Source organism: Panulirus ornatus, chromosome 31 (assembly GCF_036320965.1).
Source record: "Panulirus ornatus isolate Po-2019 chromosome 31, ASM3632096v1, whole genome shotgun sequence".
Lineage (NCBI taxonomy): Eukaryota > Metazoa > Arthropoda > Malacostraca > Decapoda > Palinuridae > Panulirus > Panulirus ornatus.
Window position 1 is genome coordinate 12,486,637 of NC_092254.1, and position 25,455 is coordinate 12,512,091.

A 25,455-nucleotide genomic window follows, 5' to 3' on the forward strand; every position below is an offset into this window, starting at 1 on the left:
GATAATATATATATATATATATATATATATATATATATATATATATATATATATATATATATATATATATATATATATATATATATGTGTGTGTGTGTGTGTGTGTGTGTGTGTGTGTGTGTGTACCTGCCCTTCGAAGCACAATCCTTCCCAGCGCTGGAAAACGGCTTTCGAACCAGTGAAGTCCTGCTTCTGAAACAGGATTCGAACCTTGACTCGAAATAAAAAATTCGTTTAGAACGAGAGGATTTCCTTATACGACTGATTCACACCGGTCCTCGTTATCTTAATTGCACACCGAGGATGGTGGTGGGGTGCGAGGGGGAAAAAGGAGGGGTTAGGGAAGTTGTGGTCTATAGAAGGGAGGGAGGAGGGAAGAAGCCTTTCTGTGTGCTTGTTTTGGATGCCATCGGCACGAAACTGTGCAATGCCTTCTGTGTGAACGGGCCAGAAGGGTTCAGACTGATGTAAGGTAGCGGACTGGGGTGGTTTGTGTATTTTGTGCTCTTGTTTGTACGGGGTTTAACGCCGGGGGAGTGGCGCGAGCTCTGGGACGTTTGCCTTGGGCAATCCTCCAGTGGGTGCTGCATGTCTAGTAGTGTGGTGAGTAGTTGCGTGGGGTCTTTTTCGGGAGGCCGGGCCTCTGGTCGAAGTAGTGCCTCCTTCGGTGAGGGGTCTTATGGGGGTGGTGGTTGGTGGGTGGTGCCTTCTAGACACTGTGGGCAAGTGTACGCTCAGGATGTCGCCGGTTTTGCCGTAGTCGCTAGGAGGATTGCTAGCTGGAGCCTCATCCTCTGGTGATAAACAGAACCCACAACCCTTCGACTGGTCACAAAGGCTCGAGGTGGCGCTCCGTCAGGTAGGAGGATAGGGTGGAGTTCTCCCGTGGGAGAGGAAGATCAGCTGCTCTTACGTCCCTTGTCAAGAGAGAGGGAGGGGAGAGGGAGAGCTTGTCTACCTCCACGTTTCGGCCTTTGACCCTAATTGGCTTGTTGCTCCCTTTGATCAGACAGTCTGTTTGAGGCGGCGCGGGCGCTCCTCACGGTCTCCGCACGCTCCACCGCCAGGCTAAACCAAGTCCAAGTTCATTGCTAAGTTATGTGTATCTAAACTTTGCCGGGAGACGTGATTATGACGCGCGTATATGTTTACGCTGTCTTCCTTCTGCCGTGGCCTCCGTTGGTATGCGTTGACAAGAGGTGTCATCAGTCCCATTACGCCAAAAAAGACGAAGGGGCCTTTTTTTTTTTTTCTTTTTTTTTTTTCTTTTGCGTCGTAGGATAACCATACGCCCTCCAGGATCTAATTCCCGTATCTTATGTGTCATGTATCTTACGTGCTTCACAGGGCAGAGCGCCAGTATGTCCAGTCGTCAACAGGTGGTGTGGGTCATATTTAGTTTGTTTTTTTCTTTCGGGGGGGGGGGGAGCAAGCTTTTGCACGGGGTGGACGATCTCACACACTCTCTCTCTCTCTCTCTCTCTCTCTCTCTCTCTCTCTCTCTCTCTCTCTCTCTGTCGGTTGGTGTGGATGGACCTCGACGGCCTTAATGAACACCCCCCGACCCCACCCCCGTGGCAGTTCATGGGCCTTAATGACCCAACCAACCACATCGACCACTCACTCTCCCACCCACCCCCCGCAGCCTAACTATCACCACTAATGATGGTTGAGCTGTTATGACACCCCTCCCCTCCCTCCAACCCACCCCCCGTTGGCCTTTAACTATAGCACTGGCATCATGTAAACGCACGACAGGACACCAATGCACCATAAGCACGTCATTGAGCTCCGTCGGCAGAATAACAGCAGTGCCGTAACATGACATTGAGCTCCGTCGGCAGAATAACAGCAGTGCCGTAACATGACAAACAGCTGGGGGGAGGGGGGGGCCGTGGAACACCGAGAGCCGAGCCACCAACTTCAATGTTCAACATTATCGACACGTCTGTCATTTTTCAGTATGACAGACTTTGGAGAACATGAATTGCATTTTTATGAAGTAGTGCACAACTGCATAGATATGACATTGTACTGTATATATATATATATATATATATATATATATATATATATATATATATATATATATATATATATATATATATATAATTTTTTTTTTTCCCAAAGAACGAACAGAGAAGGGGGCCAGATGTGGATATTCCCTCAAAGGCCCAGTTCTCTGTTCTTAACGCTACCTCACTAACGCGGGAAATGGCGAATAGTATGAAAGAAAAGAAATATATATATGTATATGTGTGTGTGTGTCTGTGTGTGTGTGTCATTATTACACAAATTTGCACTTGGGAACTCTCTCTCTCTCTCTCTCTCTCTCTCTCTCTCTCTCTCTCTCTCTCTCTCTCTCTCTCTCTATATATATATATATATATATATATATATATATATATATATATATATATATATATATATATATATATATATTTCCCCTTTTAGAAAGTTAAAGTACAAGGAGGGGAGGGTTTCTAGCCCCCCGCTCCCGTCCCCTGTAGTCGCCTTCTACGACACGCGGGAAATGCGTGGGAAGTATTCTTTCTTCCCTGTCCCCAGGGATGAATGAGGAGTGAGTGAGGAAAGATTGACAAGGACGATATATGTCTCAGAGGTGGAGGGAACGAGGAGAAGTGGGAGACCAAATTGGAGGTGGAAGGATGGAGTGAAAAAGATTTTTAGCCATTGGGGCCTGAACATGCAGGAGGATGAAAGGCGTGCAAGGAATAGAGTGAATTGGAACGGCGCTACTGACAGCTCGACAGTGGTGTTGACATGATCCAAGGCTTTTAATGCATTTAAGAGAGAAAAAAAAAAGAGAAAAGAAAATGTTTTTCGTCGTTCATACTATTTCATATATCACTTTTTTCTCTTTTTTAGGGGGGTGAGGGGTTGGGGTTGGGGGGCGTAGACTCGTCAAAACGGTTTTGAAATTGTTATAAATGAAAGCCACCTCATATCCCAGATCAGAGCCCAATCAACCAAATGTTTTTTTGTTTTTTTTCGAGTGTTATAGGTGTGGTTTGTCGCTTCGTCCCCTCGAATTATGTGGTCCGTGCCGGTGGTCCTTGTTGCTTCGTCCCCTCGAATTATGTGGTCCGTGCCGGTGGTCCTTGTTGCTTCGTCCCCTCGAATTATGTGGTCCGTGCCGGTGGTCCTTGTTGCTTCGTCCCCTCGAATTATATGGTCCGTGCCGGTGGTCCTTGTTGCTTCGTCCCTTCGAATTATGTGGTCCGTGCCGGTAGTCCTTGTTGCTTCGTCCCCTCGAATTATATGGTCCGTGCTGGTAGTCCTTGTTGCTTCGTCCCTTCGAATTATGTGGTCCGTGACGGTGGTCCTTGTTGCTTCGTCCCCTCGAATTATGTGGTCCGTGCCGGTGGTCCTTGTCACTTCGCCAGAGGGAGATAAGGCGAAACCCATATTCCATCTCGAGGGGAGGAGGAGGCGGGTGGGTGAAGATGCAGCATTTTGGGAGGAGGAGGAGGAGGAGGGAAGAAGGGAGAAGGAGGGAGGGAGGGAGGAGAAGAAAATCATGGCAGCGATGTACTTGGCCCCGCACCAAATGATCCCTGATCGGAGTGTCAAGTTCAGTTCCAGTGGCGTGTGTGTGCAGGACACTTGGAAGTTCTGACGGCGCCGAGGGAGAGAGAGAGAGAGAGAGAGAGAGAGAGAGAGAGAGAGAGAGAGAGAGAGAGAGAGAGAGAGAGACCTACTAGCTAGGTTAATCTAATCTTCTAGAATATGGTTTACCTTTTTCCGCGCGTGCATCTTCGCGCATGTCGGGTCATAATTACTGGGACGTCGGCGGGATAACACCCAACGCGCGTGGGGCTTAGGCGATCCCGAGGTGAACTGCCGGGCAAACGAGATTGGGCTCTACCCCTCTCCTCCCTCCTTCCCTCCTCGTATCGCTTCAGAAATGAGCCAGGAAAATCGTTCGCTGGAGTGTGGACGACGGCTTTGACCGTCCGCTGGCCGGCGGGTGCTCCCATGTCCGGCCGTCCGGCAGAAATGAATGTTCAATCCACGTCCTCGATTTAGATGTGTCCCGCCTCCCACCTCACTCCCCTTTCCCCAAGCCAGCGCTGCGGGATTTCGTTCCGGGCCCTTCGTTCTCTCTCTCTCTCTCTCTCTCTCTCTCTCTCTCTCTCTCTCTCTCTCTCTCTCTCTCTCTCTCTCTCTCTCTCTAAGTCTCGGGCGGCAGAGAGTTTTGCATTTTCGAGCCGATTTTATGTCCGGCTGGCTACGTAAACATGGCCCCCCCTCCTCATCATCCCGGCTCTGGTTAAAAATACAGAGGATTGTCTCACTGCAAAGAACTTACACCACTGGGGAGTCCTAAATATCTTGCAGAAAGGATATATATATATATATATATATATATATATATATATATATATATATATATATATATATATATATATATATATATATATATATATATATATATATATATATTATCCCTGGGGACAGGGGAGAAAGAACACTTCCCACGTATTCCCTGGGTGTCGTAGAAGGCGACGAAAAGGGGAGGGATCGGGGGGCTGGAAATCCTCCCTTCCCATTTTTCAATTCCCAAGAGAAGGAACAGAGAAGGGGGCCAAGTGAGGATATTCCCTCTGAGGCTCAGTCCTCTGTTCTTAACGCTACCTCTAACGCGGGAAATGGCGAAAATGTATGAAAAAAGTTTATATATATATATATATATATATATATATATATATATATATATATATATATATATATATATATATTTTTTTTTTTTTTTCTTTTCTTTCAAACTATTCGCCATTTCCCGCGTTAGCGAGGTAGCGTTAAGAACAGAGAACTGGGCCTTTGAGGGAATATCCTCACCTGGCCCCCTTCTCTGTTCCTTCTTTTGGAAGAGAGAGAGAGAGAGAGAGAGAGAGAGAGAGAGAGAGAGAGAGAGAGAGAGAGAGAGAGAGAAAGAGATGCCAAGGCCCTCGGGTTTTCAATCTATTTCCAATACCGCGTTGCCTTTACGACCTCCTCCTCTTCCTCCTCCTCCCAGCACTTGTGGGCCACGCCCTTGCCCCTCCTGCAGCACAGTACAGGCAAGCAATCGGCGAGCCCTCGAGGTTTAAAGGATTCAGACCCCTCCCCTCGAGCGAGAGAGAGAGAGAGAGAGAGAGAGAGAGAGAGAGAGAGAGAGAGAGAGAGAGAGAGAGAGAGAGAGAGAGAGAGTTAACGAGAACATGACAAAGCGTCAGGACTAGCGCGTCGTGCTCACCACTCGCATGGGTCACGGGTTGCCGAGTGTTGCGTGTGAGGTGGAGAGACCCTTGGCAGCCACCGAATGATTGGTTCTCACCCGTCGCTCACCCTCCCGGTACCCAGGCCGGGGTAATATCTGTGATACACCTTCCCTGCTCTGGTGGCTGCCTACCACCTACTGTATGCGGGGTGGGAGAGGAACTACCTCACTTGAAAGGTGTCCATCCTTCCCCTGCTACTGAGTGTTGCGCAGCCTTGGAGAGCGTTCTAGAGTGACACCAAGACCCTCTCAAGAAAATGGGTCCACACTGATGATCAGGGAAAAGGGTAACATACATAGGAACATCATCAAATATATATATATATATATATATATATATATATATATATATATATATATATATATATATATATATATATATATATTCCTATGAGTCCACGGGGAAAATGAAACACGAAAAGTTCCCAAGTGCACTTTCGTGTCATAATCACATCATCAGGGGAGACACAAGAGAGAAGTATAACAGTCAGTTGATATACATCGAAGAGACGAAGCTAGGACGCCAATTGGTAAACATGTGATTGTATATATATATATATATATATATATATATATATATATATATATATAATGTATAATACATTAGCAGGGAGGGACCTACTACTCAATGCACGCCGTGTGACGCCTCTGTCGCTGTAATTGGATTTCACCAGAATGCACAGCTGTAAGCACCTGGCCTAATTACAATCATCGCTGATCTGGTTCCTCGTTTGCATTCACAACTTTCGTCGGCTCGTTTTTTTTTTTTTTTTCCACTGAGGAACGTCCTCCAGATGTACACCAAACCTTGGTCCTTTAGTAAGGGGTTCATGATAGTGGTAGCGGAACGAGTCGCTAACAGACATCTTTAACATCCACCAGAATCGCTCGAGGTGTCTTGTGCATACCTGGTGGTGAGGCATTCCCCTTAACAGAGAGGAGGTTTCCACGCTACACTTAGCGTATAAGGATTTATTTTTTGGGGTAGGGGAGCTACAGTTGTTGTAAGCATGTGTACTCCTTCCTGTCTGTTCGCCTTTTCTTGCTTGAGCGGGGTAGCGCCAAGAACTTAGGAAGAAAAGGTTTCATTCGCTCACATTCATCCTCTGTCATGTGTAAGGCACTGAGACTACAGCTCCCAATCCACTACGCAGGTTTAGTCCACTGGAAACATGTATCCCCACCCCCTCTCCCCTGTAAACCACATCGCTTCACTTCGCTCTATCCTGTGCACCCCTTGCATCCTCCTGCATGTACAGGTCCCAAATACTCAAGATTTTATTCACTCCGATTGCCCCCCCCCCTCCCCTCCTCCTCCCCCCTTCCTTTCTCCTTATCCCATCTGATTCTGACAGAGTCATCCTCTACGTCAACCTCTCCTCACTCATCCTCTCCATATGTCCAAACCATTTCAGCGCGGACACACCCTCTTCTGCTCTCAACCACACCCTCTGTCTTACCCCATCAGTTATGACTCGATCAATCATCCTCACACCAGGAGTGGTCTTCAAACAGATGATTTCCGACACATTCGCCTCCTCCCGTCCATTCTGTCGCATCCATACAACACCGTTGGGACTACTGTACCTTCAAGCATACCCAGTGTCGCCCTCCCAGATAGTGACCTTCTCTTTCCACACACATCTCGATGCTCCCAGATCCTTCGCCGCTCCCTCACCCACCTTATGTATGACTCACCACAGCTTCCATGGTTCCATTCGATGCCATGTCCACTCCTAGGTATCTTTAACATTTCGCCGCTTCCTCACCCACCTTATGTATGACTCACCACAGCTTCCATGGTTCCATTCGATGCCATGTCCACTCCTAGGTATCTTTAACACTTCACTTCTTTCTTAGTTCTCTCCATTCAGACTCACTCCTCATTTGACCTGTCTCTTTGCACTCTTAAACCTGATAAACCTTGCTCCGAATATCACATTTTCTCTCGGTCTTCTCCTTCCTCACACTCTTCCAAGCTCAAACACCAGATTCTGCACTTTTTTTTTTCTCTCACTCGAACCTGCCGCCACCAGCACGTGTTATCAGCAAAACAAACTGACTCACCACCCCATTTAGGGGCGATCATAGCCTCTCGGTAGCGCTACCGCCTGCCACGCTGGGGTCCCGGGTTCGATCCTGGCTGTTGGAGGTTTGTATGTTCTATGAAAGTGCGCACTCATGCACTTTGTTCATATATATATATATATATATATATATATATATATATATATATATATATATATATATATATATATTCCTTGAATAAACGCCAAAGAATGTTCGTTTCTCACTAACATGGCAAGGTAATATGTCGGGTGTTTGAACATTGTCTGTGTCTCAGATATTGTTATCACTGCGTTTGTCAATGCCTTGTCTACTCCCCTTGCAAGTACTACTACTAACACTACTATTACTACTGCTACTACTACTACTACTAATACTACTACTGCTGCTACTTCTATTATTACTACTACTACTACTACTATTACTGCTGATGCTACTACTACTAACACTACTATTACTACTACCGCCACTACTACTACTACTACTACTACTGCTGCTACTACTATTATTACTACTACTACTACTACTATTACTACTACTACTACTATTGCTACTGCTACTACTACTATTACTGCTGATACTACTACTACTACTACCTACTACTACCACTGCTACTGCTACTGCTGCTGGTACTTCTGCTATTACTACAAGCCAACTCCATTTTAGTCATTCATTTAACCGTGGCTCGACACTGTCCTTCTTTCACCACCCATCATGGCGATTGCTGCAGGTGGGGGACAGACTCGAACCAGGTGTCTTGTGGTGCTGCTAGATCCACGAGGGAGTATGGGCACGGTAGCCACCCCCCCCCCCCCCAGGGGCATTACCGTGGAGGGTAGGTGGGTGGAGGAGAGGAGATGATGTCAGTCGAGGGGAGGGAGGGAAGGGGAAGGGGAGTCTGTAAAGTCTTTAGGTGGCTCGGCTGTCGGTGGTGGTGTTGTTCTCGAGAGAGAGAGAGAGAGAAAGAGAGAGAGAGAGAGAGAGAGAGAGAGAGAGAGAGAGAGAGAGAGAGAGAGAGAGAGAGAGAGAGAGACCTAGAAAGGCGTTGCCGGATTTCTTTTTTTTTTTTTTCTAAAGTTAACAGGATAGCCATTGGTTTCGCCTCTTCGCCTTCAGGATCCTTGTGGGACGTGTGTTTCCAGAGGTGAGGGACCTCGGGTCTTGGGGTGGTCTCCTTAGGGCTGCTTTCCCACTTACACTCCCGTCGAGTACCTGGGAGTATTGAGGGAAAGTCAGAGAACAGAAGAAGAAGACCACCCCCCCCCCTTCTCCCTCCCCGATGGTCTATGGCTATAGGGGTACGAAGAAGAAGACCCCCCCCCTCCCCCTTCTCCCTCCCCCGATGGTCTATGGCTATAGGGTCACCTCTAAGGGAGACAGTTAATGGCAAGTCGAATTGCCCATCTACGGCGAATGACCCGCCTACGTCAAACCAAGAGACCAGGATGTTTAGTGGACAGTAATGGTATATTAAGTTCCTAACCCACACCGATAGAGACGGGGTATCACCATCTACCATAGGGCAATAATGGTGTCCTATATTCCGAGCCCATATATGTATATACAAAAGATAAGGTGGACGGTAATAGAATTCTGATATCCTCATCTTTATAGATGGAGACAGGATCATAAAATAGAAGGCTAATTTGCGGAGGGTGTTTGGGGGGGTGGAGTGTGTGTGTGGGGGGATGTGTTGGTGTATATTCGTTGCTTCGTCTCGCGCCATCTCTCCGAGAACGAGGCGGGGATCAGAACCGTCTCCTTCCCTTCGTCGGGAGACGGGTCTGTTCCTCCTCCTCCTGCCGCGTCGGGAGAGGCCATCCGGCGCGAGAGCCCCCACTCCAGCACTCCTCTGTGTTGAGATGGACGGATGATGGATTGTAGTTTCTATCACCGCCAGACCTCATATCTTTTGCCTCGGGATCTCAAGATGTCCGGAGAGGTGTGTGTGTGTGTGTGTGTGTGTCAGTGTGTGTGTGTGTGTGTGTGTGTGTGTGTGTGTGTGTGTGTGTGTGTGTGTGTCAGGGGGGGTCTACATTAGCAGGACGATCGTGTTGTCCATCCTTTACCATTGAGCTTATCCCCACCACCTCCATCCGAAGAGGGCAGAGGAGTAGAGTCGTGGAACATGAGGGTGTGGTGGTCGTGGGGTAGAGAGAGAGAGAGAGAGAGAGAGAGAGAGAGAGAGAGAGAGAGAGAGAGAGAGAGAGAGAGAGAGGCACAGATGGCCGATATTTTCCCAGCTGGGGATTTGAATTCAAAGCAGCAGGTGAGAACGAGGACACCACCACACCATTACCATTACCACGACCACCCCACCGTGTGCTAATCAAGGGAAGGGTGTTGAATGCCACTCGCAACCCGTCTTGATTGCAAAGAAGAAGATGATCAGTGCTGGTGCTTGAGGAGGTGATGAGAGAGTGGCGGGGTCGGTCGGTCGCGCTTGGGAGATGTGTTAATTGAACGATTACAGGACGAGAGAGAGAGAGAGAGAGAGAGAGAGAGAGAGAGAGAGAGAGAGAGAGAGAGAGAGAGAGAGAGAGAGGGTTGCATAAGTCTAATGTTCGTTAATCCAAGCCGTGTGTCGGGAGATAGACAAAGGGAGGGGAGATCTCTACGAGAGTTTTAAGGGATCTAATTCTGTTAACAGGATACATTATTCAGTTTGATGTTGACTGTGACGAGAGGAAGGAGGAGAGGAGGAGGAGAGGAGGAAGGAGGAGGAGGGTGGATAGTAGTGACCCCACGGTCGTCGAATAGATTTCCCGATAGATCGAGGCATCTCCCATGATCATATACATTGTACTCTACGTTTCTATTCTATGGAGCCTTCGCTTCACTATAGACTACGGACATTCTCATTTCATGCTTCTCAGTGAAGTACTGTGTACTCGAACGTCTTTCGTGTAAACATGTTTCTGCGTTCTTCCGGCAACTGTGATTAACCTATCTATCGATCGATAAACACGCAAGTTCCATTTGCTGTATTATTAGGGATTATTATACTGGATTGGTTATATATAATCAGCGAGCGTGGAAGCCATTTTCAGGTCATCTGTGTGGAACCTCCCGGCAGCAACGAGATTAGATATCGATTAAGTTTAAATTCAGAATAGATTATGAGGATTCGTCTCTGTCAGACTCCAGTCTCCAGGGCGCCCCTGGTACTCTGTGTGTGTGTGTGTGTGGGAGTACCGTGAGAACACCAGATAAGAAGGGGGAAAGGGGAGAGGAAAGGGTGTGTGTGTGTGTGTGTGTATACCGTGAGAACACCAGATAAGAAGGGGGAAAGGGGAGAGGAAAGGGTGTGTGTGTGTGTGTGTGGTGTGAGGTGCACTTGAGCATAGGGAAGAGGAAGGAGAGAGAGAGAGAGAGAGAGAGAGAGAGAGAGAGAGAGAGAGAGAGAGAGAGAGACCGTCCCTCCTTCTCTCTCTCTCTCTCTCTCTCTCTCTCTCTCTCTCTCTCTCTCTCTCTCTCTCTCTCTCTCTCTCTCTCTCTCTCTCTCACATTACAGGAGTGGCTCGTACCGATCATTTTGAGGAAAACTTCTAAACAAAAAGCAAAGTTGTTTTAATCTTACGTACGTGTTGCATTGCCGTGCAGAGCTTGGGAGGGCCATAACACTGGGCGGCTCTGCTTACCACTGTTTCCTCCAGTGGTAACGCACTGGCAGCGATAGGATATTCAGCCTCCTGAATCACCATTCTGATTGAATATTTGGTAGGATATTCACCCTCCTGAAACACCATTCTGATCGAATATTTGGTAGGATATTCAGCCTCCTGGATCACCATTCTGATTGAATATATGGTAGGATATTCAGCCTCCTGAATCACCATTCTGATTGAATATTTGGTAGGATATTCAGCCTCCTGAATCACCATTCTGATTGAATATTTGGTAGGATATTCACCCTCCTGAATCACCATTGTGACTGAATATTCACACACGTAAATCCGTTTTTTATCATTCCAAAAGGGTTGAGTCCCGAGACTGAAAGTGGAATATTCTCTCTCTCTCTCTCTCTCTCTCTCTCTCTCTCTCTCTCTCTCTCTCTCTCTCTCTCTCTCTCTCTCTCCCCCTAGGACCCATTTTTTGGAGAGGGCCCTGGCGTCACTCATCCTAGGAACTGCTGCTTCGGGTCTAAAGGCTGCGCTCTGTCCAGTAGGAGGGAAATGATGGACTCCTTCGGAGCGAGAGAGAGAGGAAGTCTTCGACGAGACTGTTGTTACCCCCCCCCCCCACCCCCCGGCGGTGTCACCGCAGGCAGGCAGAGTCCGGTAACACCTCTGCTTTGAGGTCTGAGGATCACATGGAACAGCCAGCGCCCGCAGATATAGACTGGCGCTGCTGCCCGTCGACCCCCAACACAGTGACAGGCTTTCCCTCACGGGGGGCCCAAGCGTCGCTCTGTGTCATTCAGATGTCGTTTAGCGTGTGTGTGTGTGTGTGTGTGTGTGTGTGTGCATTCTCATCTCGCAGATGACTCTCGTGAGCTCCTCCTCGCTCAAAGAGCCGGCCTGGGGTGCTCCCCTTCCCACCGGCACATAGCGATCATTCTGGGACTTCCATGGCCGATTCGCCTCCTCCCTCCACCTCACCTGTGCTGACCCCAGTAGCCTGGCTGTGTCCGGGGGGCGGGCTCTCTCTCTGGCACGCAGGGGGAGGGAGAGGATGGTCGGTACCGGGGGTGAGGAGGTGGTGGTCTCACGACATCCTCCTCCTCCTCCTCTCCACCACCCCCACACACACACCCCGTCGTGTTTCGTGCCTCCTCGTATGGCTCCGTCCACCCGACGTGTCGCGGGGTTGACCTGCCCTCCCTCACCTGGTGGTGGTGGGAGGGACACGCGTGATGCTCTGGCGGCGTCGAGCGCTTCCCTCCTCCTCTTCCTCCGCCTCCGCCTCCTCTTACACACACGTGCAGTGAGTGACCCCTTCTGGCCACCCTGCATGTTTATCCTCTCCTCTTCCTCGCCCTCCTCTCGCTGAGGAGAGAGAGAGAGAGAGAGAGAGAGAGAGAGAGAGAGAGAGAGAGAGAGAGACTGTGTTACTTGGCCGGTCCCCAACCAACTGTAAGTTCCCTCCTCGTCCAGATGTTGAGGGACTTCTAGTCTCCAGAGTTGAGCTCGGCAGGGACCCCCTTGTATCCAGAGTCTGCCGGGGTCCAGCCCTTTCCCCTTCCCAACACCCCTTGCCTTCATGACCTGCTTGGTCGTGGCCGCTAGGGAGGAAGCAGAGGCCTTCTGCTGCACTCTCAGGGGAAGTGGAAGGAGGAGGAGGAGGAAGGGCTGGTACATCAGGACTATATCATCAGTCAACTCTTCCCTTGTGGAACACCTGCCTTCCTAAACAGGTGGGCCAGCCGGCTCAGAACACCTGCCTTCTTGGACAGGTGGGCCAGCCGGCTCAGAACACCTGTCCTCCTGGACAGATGGGCCAGCCGGCTCAGAACACCTGCCTTCTTGGACAGGTGGGCCAGCCGGCTCAGAACACCTGCCCTCCTGGACAGGTGGGCCAGCCGGCTCAGAACACCTGCCCTCCTGGACAGGTGGGCCAGCCGGCTCAGAACACCTGCCCTCCTGGACAGGTGGGCCAGCCGGCTCAGTGGCCTGTGGTTCCAAGACCTGAACTCCTGAAGGCGTCTAAGTTGCTTCCTGTGTTGAGTGTTGGCGACCATTAACGTAACTCCATTTTCTCCCTCGCGTGCAAACATTTAAGGGATAGACTGTGTTCGTACAGGATACGCAACTACCAATGTAGTACACATGTACTGAGGGTGGGTAGTACACAGGTACTGAGGGTGGGTAGTACACAGGTACTGAGGCTGGGTAGTACACATGTACTGAGGCTGGGTAGTACACATGTACTGAGGGTGAGTAGTACACATGTACTGAGGGTGGGTAGTACACATGTACTGAGTGAAACAGGAAAGGAATACACTCGATTTCTTGAAATGTTAGCAAGTTTCTCTCAGTGCTCTGGGCGCAGAGCATCAGATAACAAGGAAAGGTTTCAAGGTCCCGGAAAAAAAAAAACCCTCGGAACTGGAGCGCATTCGTACTGAAAACATTAGATCTCATGAGACCTGGACTGTAGGGTGAGTATGCACCCTGCAGTGTGTCACGCACTGTGTAATCACGTAATGAATACCTAGGAGAGAGGGAATTAGCTCACACAGACGAGTTTGATATACACGATGGAGAACCCCTTAATTGTATCCAGATTCGTCTTGTCACTTGCATTGCTTCAGCAGAAATAGAATACGAACTTCCAGCCAGTGACCAGTAGTGCTTTAACACGGTTGGTCGAGGTTGCACTCAGCCCTTTGTCTTCGACAGGCAGAGGGACAGAGCCTGGGGACACGCCTGGTCGAAGCTGTACCCAGCCCTCTGTCTCGACAGGCAGAGGGACAGAGCCTGGGGACACGCCTGGTCGAAGCTGTACCCAGCCCTTTGTCTTCGACAGGAAGAGGGACAGAGCCTGGGGACACGCCTGGTCGAAGCCGTACCCAACCCTTTGTCTTCGACAGGCAGAGGGACAGAGCCTGGGGACACGCCTGGTCGAAGCTGTACCCAGCCCTCTGTCTCGACAGGCAGAGGGACAGAGCCTGGGGACACGCCTGGTCGAAGCTGTACCCAGCCCTTTGTCTTCGACAGGCAGAGGGACAGAGCCTGGGGACACGCCTGGTCGAAGCCGTACCCAGCCCTCTGTCTCGACAGGCAGAGGGACAGAGCCTGGGGACACGCCTGGTTGAAGTTATACCCAGCCCTCTGTCTCGACAGGCAGAGACAAGGGTTTGGATCATCTTCGACCAGTCGAGTCCCAAAACTTTTTCTTTTTTCCCCTCCGCAACTGTGCAGGAGATGAGCGTCAACCAGGGCGTATATCAGGGCTTCTGGGGTGTCCCAGAACTTCTTTATACTCGACTGCACAAAGCAAAAAGGTTGCGACACGCAACGTATCCCTCCTTACCTCCTCACAAGGAGAGGGGGGGAAAAAGTTCTTCAATTTGTCGCAGCTTCTGATCTGGAGGTTTAGAGAGAGGTAATCACTCCCCCTCGGAGAACTTCAGAGAAACGACCCCACCACATCCCTCATATGTCGTACATAGAAACGACCCCACCACATCCCTCCTATGTGGTACATAGAAACGACCCCACCACATCCCTCCTATGTGGTACATAGAAACGACCCCACCACATCCCTCCTATGTGGTACATAGAAACGACCCCACCACATCCCTCCTATGTGGTACATAGAAACGACCCCACCATATCCCTCATATGTGGTACATAGAAACGACCCCACCACATCCCTCATATGTGGTACATAGAAACGACCCCACCACATCCCTCATATGTGGTACATAGAAACGACCCCATCACATCCCTTCTATGTCTTAATACTGATGGATCTTTACCCTAAGACTTGCCAACCGTTAACAGAGAACGGTAAAAAGAAAAAAGAACAGAAAAACAGAACATCCATATTTGTCAATCATTATCAAAACGTTCATGATCAAATATCTTCGTCATTTTTGACAAAATGATAATGACTCACAGACGACAAGGAAGGTCCCCCCCTGACCGAACACCTTTCCGAAGTAGCTCAAGTCTAGCCCGAACGAAAACGAGGCATATGGAACAAGAAATGGGGCGGAGGAAGACGTAAAGGTAACGTTAGGACGTCACTTCTCGTCGCCCAACCTCCTCTCTTATCTCCGGTTTCCAGACGCACGTACAGACGCTGGCACAAAGGGTGTGGTTGGGTCAGCTGCCCTCCCTCGCTCCCTTCCTCCTGGGTGTGCTAATAGAGGAGGTCACTTTGCCAAAGGAGAGAGAGGGCAATTGTTTTCGGGAGATAAGCCGGAGCCATGTGTTCGAATCTCACTTCCCAGAAGTCTGAGAGAAAGCTATCGAGAGACGCCATTGCACACACACACACACACACACACACACACACACACACACACACACACACACACACAGCGTGGAAGAGAGAGGAGTGAGGGGGTGATTTGGTCACAGCCTTTAAGTCTGGCTCAATGAAACTGTGAATGCTGTTACGGTGAGGCAAAGTCTGAGAAGCCGTAAGAGGGTAGACACACCCCAGTAGACGAGTGTAGACCTCCTCCCTCCCGGTGCGGTACACAGAGGTAACTACACATGGGTCATCCATCACACATCTGGCGTACATGTCGCCAGTCTTCCTCCTCACCCCACCACCCCTACAACAGCATGTGACTACCTTGTGTGTCTGCGCGCCAGCCTCCCTCACTGCACACACGGGAGGCTGTCTGGTTGGCTGGCTGGCTGGTGGTTTGGTTGGGCCCTTAAGACCTATTGTCCTCAACGCCATGGGCCGTCAACCCCCAAACGCACGACGGTCTTCGACCACCACGCCTTCAGTCGTTAAGGAGATGCCTTCTCCAACCACCGACTCTCTCTCTCTCTCTCTCTCTCTCTCTCTCTCTCTCTCTCTCTCTCGGTGTAGCCCATCAGAGCTTCGTTGCATGGCTACACCAGCCGCTCTTCCCACGTCAGATGGTAACCTGTAGCTTCCTTTACCGTCAATCTGTGTGCCTCCTCCCACTCCTTGGTCACCCTGAATAGCATCGCCCTGCAGGGGGGGTGGGTTTGCGCCACACTCCTCCTCCCGGTCATTGCTACAGCCAAGTAGCGCTCGCTTTGCTCCCCGCTCCCTCGTCAGAGCAGAAGTCGCGCCAACTTCGCCTGGCAATATATCTTCTTCCCCACTTCTCACGAGAGAGCCAGCAAAGTCTCTCCCCTTAACTCTGTAGCACCTTTGATAACGCGGCCCTCTCTATGCCCCGTCATTGCGAAATGCACTCTGAGACGGTTCTTTTTAGAATAGACACCCTTCTACCCCCCCTTCTCTTCCTCCTCCTCCTCCTCTCTCCTCCTCCCTTCAGTACAAGTAGACTTTCAGGAGAGTTTCTCTCCGTGTGGTGGTTATGGGTGATTCTCTCTCTCTCTCTCTCTCTCTCTCTCTCTCTCTCTCTCTCTCTCTCTCTCTCTCTCTCTCTCTCTCTCTCACCGGCATAGGTCAGAATCAATACCTGGTCATCAGCTTCAAGTGGTAAGTAAGTTCCTCTTCAGTAAGTGGTACTTATTTTTTTTTTTTTAGGGGTGCGGAGGGTCTTTAAGTTGGTCTTTAAGTTGGTCTTTAAATTCTTCTTTAAGTTGCTCTTTAAATTCTTCTTTGAGTTGGTCTTTAAATTCTCTAAGTTGGTCTTTAAATTCTTCTTTAAGTTGCTCTTGAAATTGTTCTTTAAGTTGGTCTTTAAATTTTTCTTTAAGTTGCTCTTTAAATTGTTCTTTAAGTTGGTCTTTAAGTTTGTCTTTAAGTGTCTTTAAGTTTGTCTGTGTCTTTAAGTTGGTCTTTAAGTGTCTTTAAGTTGGTCTTTTCCTTTGCCTTAAGGTCCAGCAGTGCCTTAAAGTCCTGAGACACGCCTGGGGTCCCCCTGTACGGGCCAGGTCGAAGCTGTACCGATATGCAGAGACAAATGGGTTCGGTACTGCTTCGACCAGGTGCGTCGACAGTTCTGTCTCTACCTGTCTGTCGAGACAGAGGGATCAGTACTGCTTCGACCAGGTGCGTCGACAGTTCTGTCTCTACCTGTCTGTTGAGACAGAGGGATCAGTACTGCTTCGACCAGGTGCGTCGACAGTTCTCTCTCTACCTGTCTGTCGAGACAGAGGGATCAGTGCTGCTTCGACAGGCATGTTTCCAGTTCTGTCTCTGCCCGTCGAGACAGAGAATTCGTTACTGTACAGTTGACACCCCTCCCTCCCAAAAAAAAGGTGTTTGTTTGTGTACAGTGTTTGTTTGTGTACAGTGTTTGTTTGCGTACAGTAGTAGTGTAGCGTTGTATCAATTAACTCTACATGCGTACGAGTGGGACAGAGGTTAGATGATAACTGATTTATAAAAGAAAAATAATAAATGATATGTTGGGGGTTTCGATATATAGAAAATGAGATTTAAAACAGATTGAAAGAAAATGATATGCTAGGGGTTTCGATATATAGAAAATGAGATTTAAACCCGATTGAAAGAAAATGATATGGGGGGGGTGGGGTTCGATATATAGAAAATGAGATTTAAAAGATTGAAAGAAAATGATATGCTGGGGGTTTCGATATATAGAAAATGAGATTGAAACCAGATTGAAAGAAAATGATATGCTGGGGGTTTCGATATATAGAAAATGAGATTTAAAACAGATTGAAAGAAAATGATATGCTGGGGGTTTCGATATATAGAAAATGAGATTTCAAACATTGAAGTGAAGCCCTTGATATGAGGTGAGGGGAGGAGTGGGTTGAGGGGGGGAGGACCAACCTCCTAGTTGAAAAGATAAGGTCACTTCATTATCCCCTGAAGTTAATCGTTTCATGAAGCCATTTCCTCAACCCATTTTCTCTCTTTCTCTTCTTTTTTTCTCCCTCCTCCAAACCACGGGGTGTAACTGGGTCGATATGCCACAGGGAACAACCCATTATTCCACAATAAGTATGCGTGTTGGGTACCCATTTCTTAAATGTCATTGGTGATATCAATGGCGTTGGTTAAGATGGGGGGGGGAAAAAAAAACCCATTTTGACTGGGTATCGTGTGTGGACTGAGTTCACTGGCAGTATGCATTGGTTTCGCCTAAGACCGACATCATCACAAGATAATGTGTTGTGTGTATATGACCACAGGATTGCAGAGGGGACTGATGGCCATTTTTATATTGATTTATTTTCATTTCATATTGGGCCTTTTGGATTGGGGTGAAGGTCGTGCCGTCGTGCTCAAGGGGTCTTACCGTCGTGCTCAAGGGGTCGTACCGTTGTGCTTAAGAGTCGTACATTCGTGCTCAAGGGGTCGCACCGTCGTGCTCAAGGGGTCGCACCGTCGTGCTCAAGGGGTCGTACATTCGTGCTCAAGGGGTCGCACCGTCGTGCTTAAGGGGTCGCACCGTCGTGCTCAAGGGGTCGTGCCGTCGTGCTCAAGGGGCCGTACCGTCGTGCTCAAGGAGTCGTACCATCGTGCTCAAGGGGTCTTACCGTCGTGCTCAAGGAGTCGCACCGTCGTGCTCAAGGGGTCGTACCGTCGTGCTCAAGGGGTCCTACCGTCGTGCTCAAGGGGTCGTACTGTCGTGCTCAAGGGGTCGTGCCGTCGTGCTCAAGGGGTCGTACCGTCGTGCTCAAGGGGTCGCACCGTCGTGCTCAAGGGGTCGTACCCTCGTGCTCAAGGGGTCGTACCGTTGTAAACAACCCCTCCCCCCCCTCCACCTGGGGGAACGTTCGTCGCAAAATAAGGAAAGGAAGAAAGAAAACGGGCGGACGGACGCCCCCGATAACCTGATCACCGAAAAGACAACCACGGCAAGTTGCAGCCGCGTGATCTCTTAAGGGCGACAGGGAGACGTGCGAAGGATGTGAGAGTCGACCATACTGCCAGGCTCAGTACAGGTGTGTGTGTGTGTGTGTGTGTGTGTGTGTGTGTGTGTGTGTGTGTGTGTGGGGATGCGATGGCTGTTGTTAAGCATTATCATAGCGCTGCGTGATGGCCACGGGCACATAGTCGAAAAGATTTTTACCGTATGATAGTGTTATACCAGATAACCCCTCACATATATGTAATGTTCGACCAGATAACCCCAACATTAACGTGTAATGTTCGACCAGATACACCCCAACATTAACGTGTAATGTTCGACCAGATACCCCCCACATTACATGTAATGTTCGACCAGATACCCCCCACATTACATGTAATGTTCGACCAGATACACCCCACATTAACGTGTAATGTTCGACCAGATACCCCACCATTAACGTGTAATGTTCGACCAGATACCCCACCATTAACGTGTAATGTTCGACCAGATAACCCCCACATTACATGTAATGTTCGACCAGATACCCCACATTAACGTGTAATGTTCGACCAGATACACCCCAACATTAATGTGTAATGTTCGACCAGATACACCCCAACATTCTACCTGATGCTATACCAATCACGCTCACACTATAGGTCTACCAGTTTTACCCTCACGTCACGTACAGTGAACATGTACAGCTTCGACACAATTCGATAAGGAGCTGAGGGGTTTGGGCCAACACACGTCTCGCGTGATAAATGTCGTCGTTAATTAATTCTGAAGCCTAGCATTAGAGTTTTATATCCCAACCGTGTCATTACCTTGAACATAAGTGCCTTTAAGCGCGTACTTCTCCTCGATAGCAAAGATGGCGTAGGAACTTTGCCCTCACACAGACCCGAGTGTTTTGAGTGTGTTAAGTTCAAGGCTTGGATGCCTAACTTTTTTCTTTTCATATCGGAATATCTATAAGAACCGTATATCATTCCTTTTTTTGTTTTTTCTAGACTTTCAAGAGTTTTCAAACAGTTTTTCTTTAGGGGGGGTGTGTGTTGGTGTGATTTGGGTGGGAGGGAGGGAGGAAGGGAGGTGACCTTTAAGGTAAACACTTTTTTTTTTTTAGCTAGGTGGCCACAGCGCTTCACCCCAGCATTACGAGGTAACTGGTCAAGAGTGCTTAAAGGTGTGGTGTTACATAGGCTCCCTAGGTCTACCAGTGAGTGTGTGTGGGGGGGTTTCCCACATCCCCAGGCATGGACACCCTTGGTAGACTCAATAGGCCTGTTAGTGAGGGAGGAGGGGGGCCATGTCCCTGCCATGTCCCTGGACGTGGACACCCCTGGTAGACGCATTAGGCCTGTTAGTGAAGGGGGAGGGGGGTTTGCATGTCCCTGGACGTGGACACCCCTGGTAGACGCATTAGGCCTGTTAGTGAAGGGGGAGGGGGGTTTGCATGTCCCTGGACGTGGACACCCCTGGTAGACTCATTAGGCCTGTCAGTCCTAGCCATGTCCCTGAGCATGGCTAGGACAGTCTGTCGCAGCTGTGGTGCATTACCGACCTCAGCCCAAGGTGGTACCCACGACCCCGCTCATTAGAGAAACGACCAACGGCTGATTGGGCTGCGGGCTTGCTCTCTGGCTCGCGCCGAGTGGATCGAACCTGGGCAAGTGGATGTGAAGTCAGCATCGTTAAGCCACTAAACTACGGAGGCATCCGGGAGACTTAGAATCCCGTCACTTAAAAAAAAAGAAGAAAAAAAAAAGGAATCGACCTCTACGAGGTCTAGAAAGAGGAAGGAACACAGTCCAAGGATTAGCGTCTGCTTTGGAAAATGTGGACTCATGAAAAGGATCATATAGCGTAGGGCAAATCACACATACTGAGTTCCTGTTAACGGTACGGATGGGGGGAGTCTGTTACTCTCTCTTACTCTCTCTCTCTCTCTCTCTCTCTCTCTCTCTCTCTCTCTCTCTCTCTCTCTCTCTCTCTCTCTCTCTCAAGCCGTAAGAATCTCCTTTTTCCCCCTTCGTCGGCGACCATTCCTCTTGCCGCTGACGGGGCGTCCTCGTCTCTCCCGCCGCTAAATACGGTCGTGCCGACGGCTGGCTTAAGGCAGGTCCTCCCGGGGCGGCTTGGTGGCCCAGTTGGCCAGAATTTATGACTGAGATGGGGAGGGTTGTTGGGGGGTGGGTTAGGTTAGGTCTGCCTCACGGGATTTCTCTAATGCCTTGAAGATGGAGTCCCTTTCCCCCCCATTTGCCTGGCCTGGTGCTGTCTTATGTAGTGGGCTGGTTGGGGGATCCCTGTTATGTGTGTGTGTGGGGGGTTACCCTTGACCCGGTAGCGGACTCAGCGCCCAGCCATGAGTTGAGGATGAACACCTGGGAATGGGTGTGGACCTATACTGACGACTCCCTCCCCAGCATTCGAACCCCAAGCGGGCCCGTACCGATTCTTGTGTGTGTGTGTGTGTGTGTGTGTGTGTGTGTGTGTGTGTGTGTGTGTGTGTGTGTGTGTGTGTGTGGTTGAGAGAGCAAAAGAGGGTGTGTTGAAATGGTTTGGACACTTAGAGAGAATGAGGGAAGATTGACAAAGAGGATATATGTGTCAGAGGTGGAGGGAACGAGGAGAAGTGGGAGATCAAATTGGAGGTGGAAGGATGGAGTGAAAAAGATTTTGAGCGATCGGGGCCTGAACATGCAGGAATAAGAATAGAGTGAATTGGAACGATTTGGTATACCGGGGTCGACGTGTTGTCAATGGACGGAACCATGGCAGGTGAAAACATGTAAAGGTCTGTGGGGCCTGGATATGGATAGAGAGCTTTGGTTTCGGTGCATTACACATAACAGCTAAAAACTGAATGTGAAAGAACGTGGCCCCCTTTTTTTTTTTTTTTTTTTTGTCTCTTCCTGGCGCTACCTCGCTGAAGCGGGGGGCAGCGATGCTGTTTCCTGTAGGGCGGGGTGGCTCCGGGAATGGATTGAAAGCATGCAAGTATGAATATGTACATGTGTATATATGCATATGTCTGTGTATGTGTATGTATATGTACGTGTACGGGTGTGTATATATATATATATATATATATATATATATATATATATATATATATATATATATATATATATATATATAAGTGTGATATAGAAACGCCCCTATTAAGGGCTATCATAGCCAAGCGGTAGCGCTCCCTCCCGCCTGTTGCACAGGGGTCCCGGGTTCGATCCTGGCTGTTGAAGATTTGTATGTTCTATGAAAGTACGCGTTCATTTGCACTTTGTTCACACACATACACACACACACATATATATATATATATATATATATATATATATATATATATATATATATATATATATATATATATATGTGTGTGTGTGTGTGTGTGTGTTTGAGTGGATGGGCCGTTCTTCGTCTGTTTCCTGGCGCCACATCGCTGATGCGGGGAAACGGCGATCAAGTATAATAAATGAATATATATATATATATATATATATATATATATATATATATATATGTGTGTGTGTGTGTGTGTGTGTGTGTGTGTGTGTGTATGTGCCACGGATGCAGTGAAAATTTATTCACTGCTCAGTATAGAAAATGAATTCGTTAAAGGATTGAATTTTCAGATCTGACAGATTCACTGCAGCATAAAAATGCTTCATTATCGTCATCATCATCGTGAATAAAAGCATTTAAAACGCTTTCCAATTTCATTCGAATAATATTTCTATATATTTATGTATATAGGGACGGTCTCTTACCCAAATTGGTGAAAGTGTGATAGAGAAACGCCTTTCTTTCGCTATAGACGTTTGATATATATATATATATATATATATATATATATATATATATATATATATATATATATATATATATATATATATATATATATCCTGAATCAGGGCATGTGAAGCGTCCTGGGGTAAACTCTGGAAAGGTCTCTCGGGTCTGGAGGTGGAGAGGGAGTTGTGGTTTCGCTTGACGACACATGACATTCCGAGAATGCATGTGAGCGAATGCAGCCTTTCTTCGTCTCCTCCTGTCGCTACCTTTCTAACGCGGGAAACGGCAATCAAATATTGAAAAAGAATGTGTTAATGAGAAAGACAAGGTTTAGTGTTCCAAAGTTGAGCCGCGTAGGTGTAGAAATAAACATCACAACGCTTCCATCTGCTCCAGGATCACACAGTGAGTGAAAAATCACCTTTGGTCAGGGAGCTCCTCACTCCAAAGGAGTCCACATTTCCCTGCTACTGGGCGTAGCACAGCCTTGGGCCGCGGAAACCTTCAGAAACGCGTATCCTCCCGATCTGGACAGTGTCCACAGGAAGAACTTTGCTCAACGACTTTTCCCAACTCTTCGCTTCTAAATGACCTTTAACCCTGACTTGACCAGACACCGCCTCAGTCCTTGGCTGGCACTTGCACCAAACAGCAGCCCTGACCATCCCTAAGGGACGCTGAAACACACCACCAGATCTGTACTTACCTGCGAAGGTGCCTTCAGGACCCTAAACACTGCAGTCCCTCCCTGTAACCGTTTTCTGTTGTCGTCCGGGGTGTTTATGTAGATAGATATATGACTACGGTCGTACAGATATATCTTGTGTCTTTATTTCTATTCAAATCCACTGTCTCGTATTTAATAATTACTTTGTGGTCATACCTATTGTCTAAGGTACATTTATTTTTTTTAATATACCTCGTAGTTTTTCATCACAATTGGCTCTATCGTTTGTATGTTAAAGTGGCCTCCCACTTTATTATTATTATTATTTAACGTATAATATAATCAACACAATGAAGAGATACGAAATCATTCTTTTCTAAAGTTTATAAATGAACGAAGAGAAGTTTTGATCCTGTCTGTGCTGCCCCGGTCCCTCCGAACCGGCCGACATCACCAGGTAAACTAGATTGGAGACTCGAACGTACGAAGGCCGAGTTCGTGAATGGAATCTCTCGTGCGGCTGGCAGCGCCGTGCTCTGGGGGGTGTGTGGGTGTGTGCGCGTGCGGAAAGACTGTTGTACCGGACGTCAGTGCGATATGCAGTGATGATAATGTAGGGAGTTTCATGGCTTGGTTAAGCTTTACGTAGGAGTTAGATGACGTGGTTTGCCCAGAAATCGATAAAGAATTATGCGCTTTATGGTACGCGGGGTGTTCCACATACAGCGATTGAATTATTGATGACTAAAGCCATTCTTCACATTGCTTGATAATGCAGTAAGGGTCGCCCAGGGTAAGGCCCTTGTGCACGACGGTACGACCCTTGAGCACGACCGGGACGACCCTTGCGCACGACGGTACGACCCTTGAGCACGATGGTACGACCCTTGAGCACGACTGGTACGACCCTTGAGCACGACCGGTACTACTTTGCATGCCAAGCTATCAGCTCAATGAGCAGTGGCTCCAAGCCAGTTACCCCAGCCTGTCATACAGCCAATACTTTGGTCACCATTAGATCACACAGCCGGTAGGCTTGGTCGTCCTGGGGTCACACACACACACACACACACAGTAGGCAAGGTCATCCTGGGGTCACACACAGCCAGCAGGCTGACCACTCACGGTGACACAGCCCCTGGAATGACCGACCTCATACCACAGCGAGACCTTTCATTCCAGCCGCGCTCTGGAAGCATGGCTGTGCAGAAGTGTCCCTCTCCTCCTCGTCTGCCATTATCATACGTCAGGGCGTCTTGTGACGTCCACGAAGGCGATATAGACTGGCGGGGCGGGGCGGGGGTGCCCTCCTCCTGAAGCGTGGGAGCGTAGACCCTTCCCCCCTCCCCCCCCCCCCGAGCGAAGTGGGAGGAGTACAGAAGGGATAAGAGGTTGTGGGGCAACGCAGTCCTTCGCGGACGTCTTAGGCCAGCCATTGCCTCAATGGCGCTCTTTTGCCACCAGAAGAAAGAAAACGGGGAAGAAATCTAAGAGAGAGAACTCAGTGCGCAGTTGTCCGTGAACATCCTGATGACTGCGCAGACCTAGGCCGACGAAACGGACATGAACAGGGTTCCCAAAGGGTCAAAATGAGATAGGAACATATAGCATTATGTAGGATACGAACATTATAGCATTATATTATCTACAGCAGTGCAGCCATAGGTACGTGCATTAGGGCTTGACACTTGAGTTCGAAGAACACTGTCGGTGCAATGAAGAGGCGCAGTGGTATCATTTCGCCTACCAGTTTTGCGATGAGTTTGCACGGGGTCACCCGGAGCACGACGGTACGGGCCTTGAGCGCGGCGACGGTGCACGGGGCCCCCTGGAGCGCGACGGTACGACCCTTGAGCGCGGCGACGGTACGTGCGACCCTTGAGTACGACGTGTGTCAACTGTCACGCCATCACACTCAAGGGTTGTACCGTCGTGTGACATCGGGTTGTACCGTCGTGTGACGTAGGGTTGTACCGTCGTGTGACATCGGGTTGTACCGTCGTGTGACGTAGGGTTGTACCGTCCTGCTTCAGGATCGTACCGTCGTGCTCAAGAACAGTACCGTCTTGCTTAAGGGGTGAATCTTCCTACTCGAGGGATCGTACCGTTGTGCTCGAGCGTTGTACCGTTTTTTTTCCTTTACCACTGTGAATGTGGACACTACGTATATGCAGCGCCATGGTCCCATTTTCTGTGCCTGATGAAGAAGAAGATATCCTCGTTTTCTACATCAACTCCCTC

The 25,455-nt window shown here is 48.8% G+C and overlaps 1 protein-coding gene and 1 long non-coding RNA gene across 3 annotated transcripts in view; one reads left to right on the forward strand and one right to left on the reverse strand.

Moving 5' to 3' along the window:
• Window positions 1-23,655, reverse strand: part of LOC139758824 (trissin receptor-like) — a 149,329-nt gene extending 125,674 nt beyond the window's left edge. The window contains exon 1 of the mRNA XM_071680659.1: window positions 23,254-23,655. The gene's annotated coding sequence lies outside the window, so the exon portion shown is untranslated. The remainder of the gene's footprint in view (window positions 1-23,253) is intronic.
• LOC139758825 (uncharacterized) overlaps window positions 1-25,455 on the forward strand; it is a 178,914-nt gene that overhangs the window by 128,424 nt on the left and 25,035 nt on the right. The gene's annotated exons all lie outside the window — the stretch shown is intronic.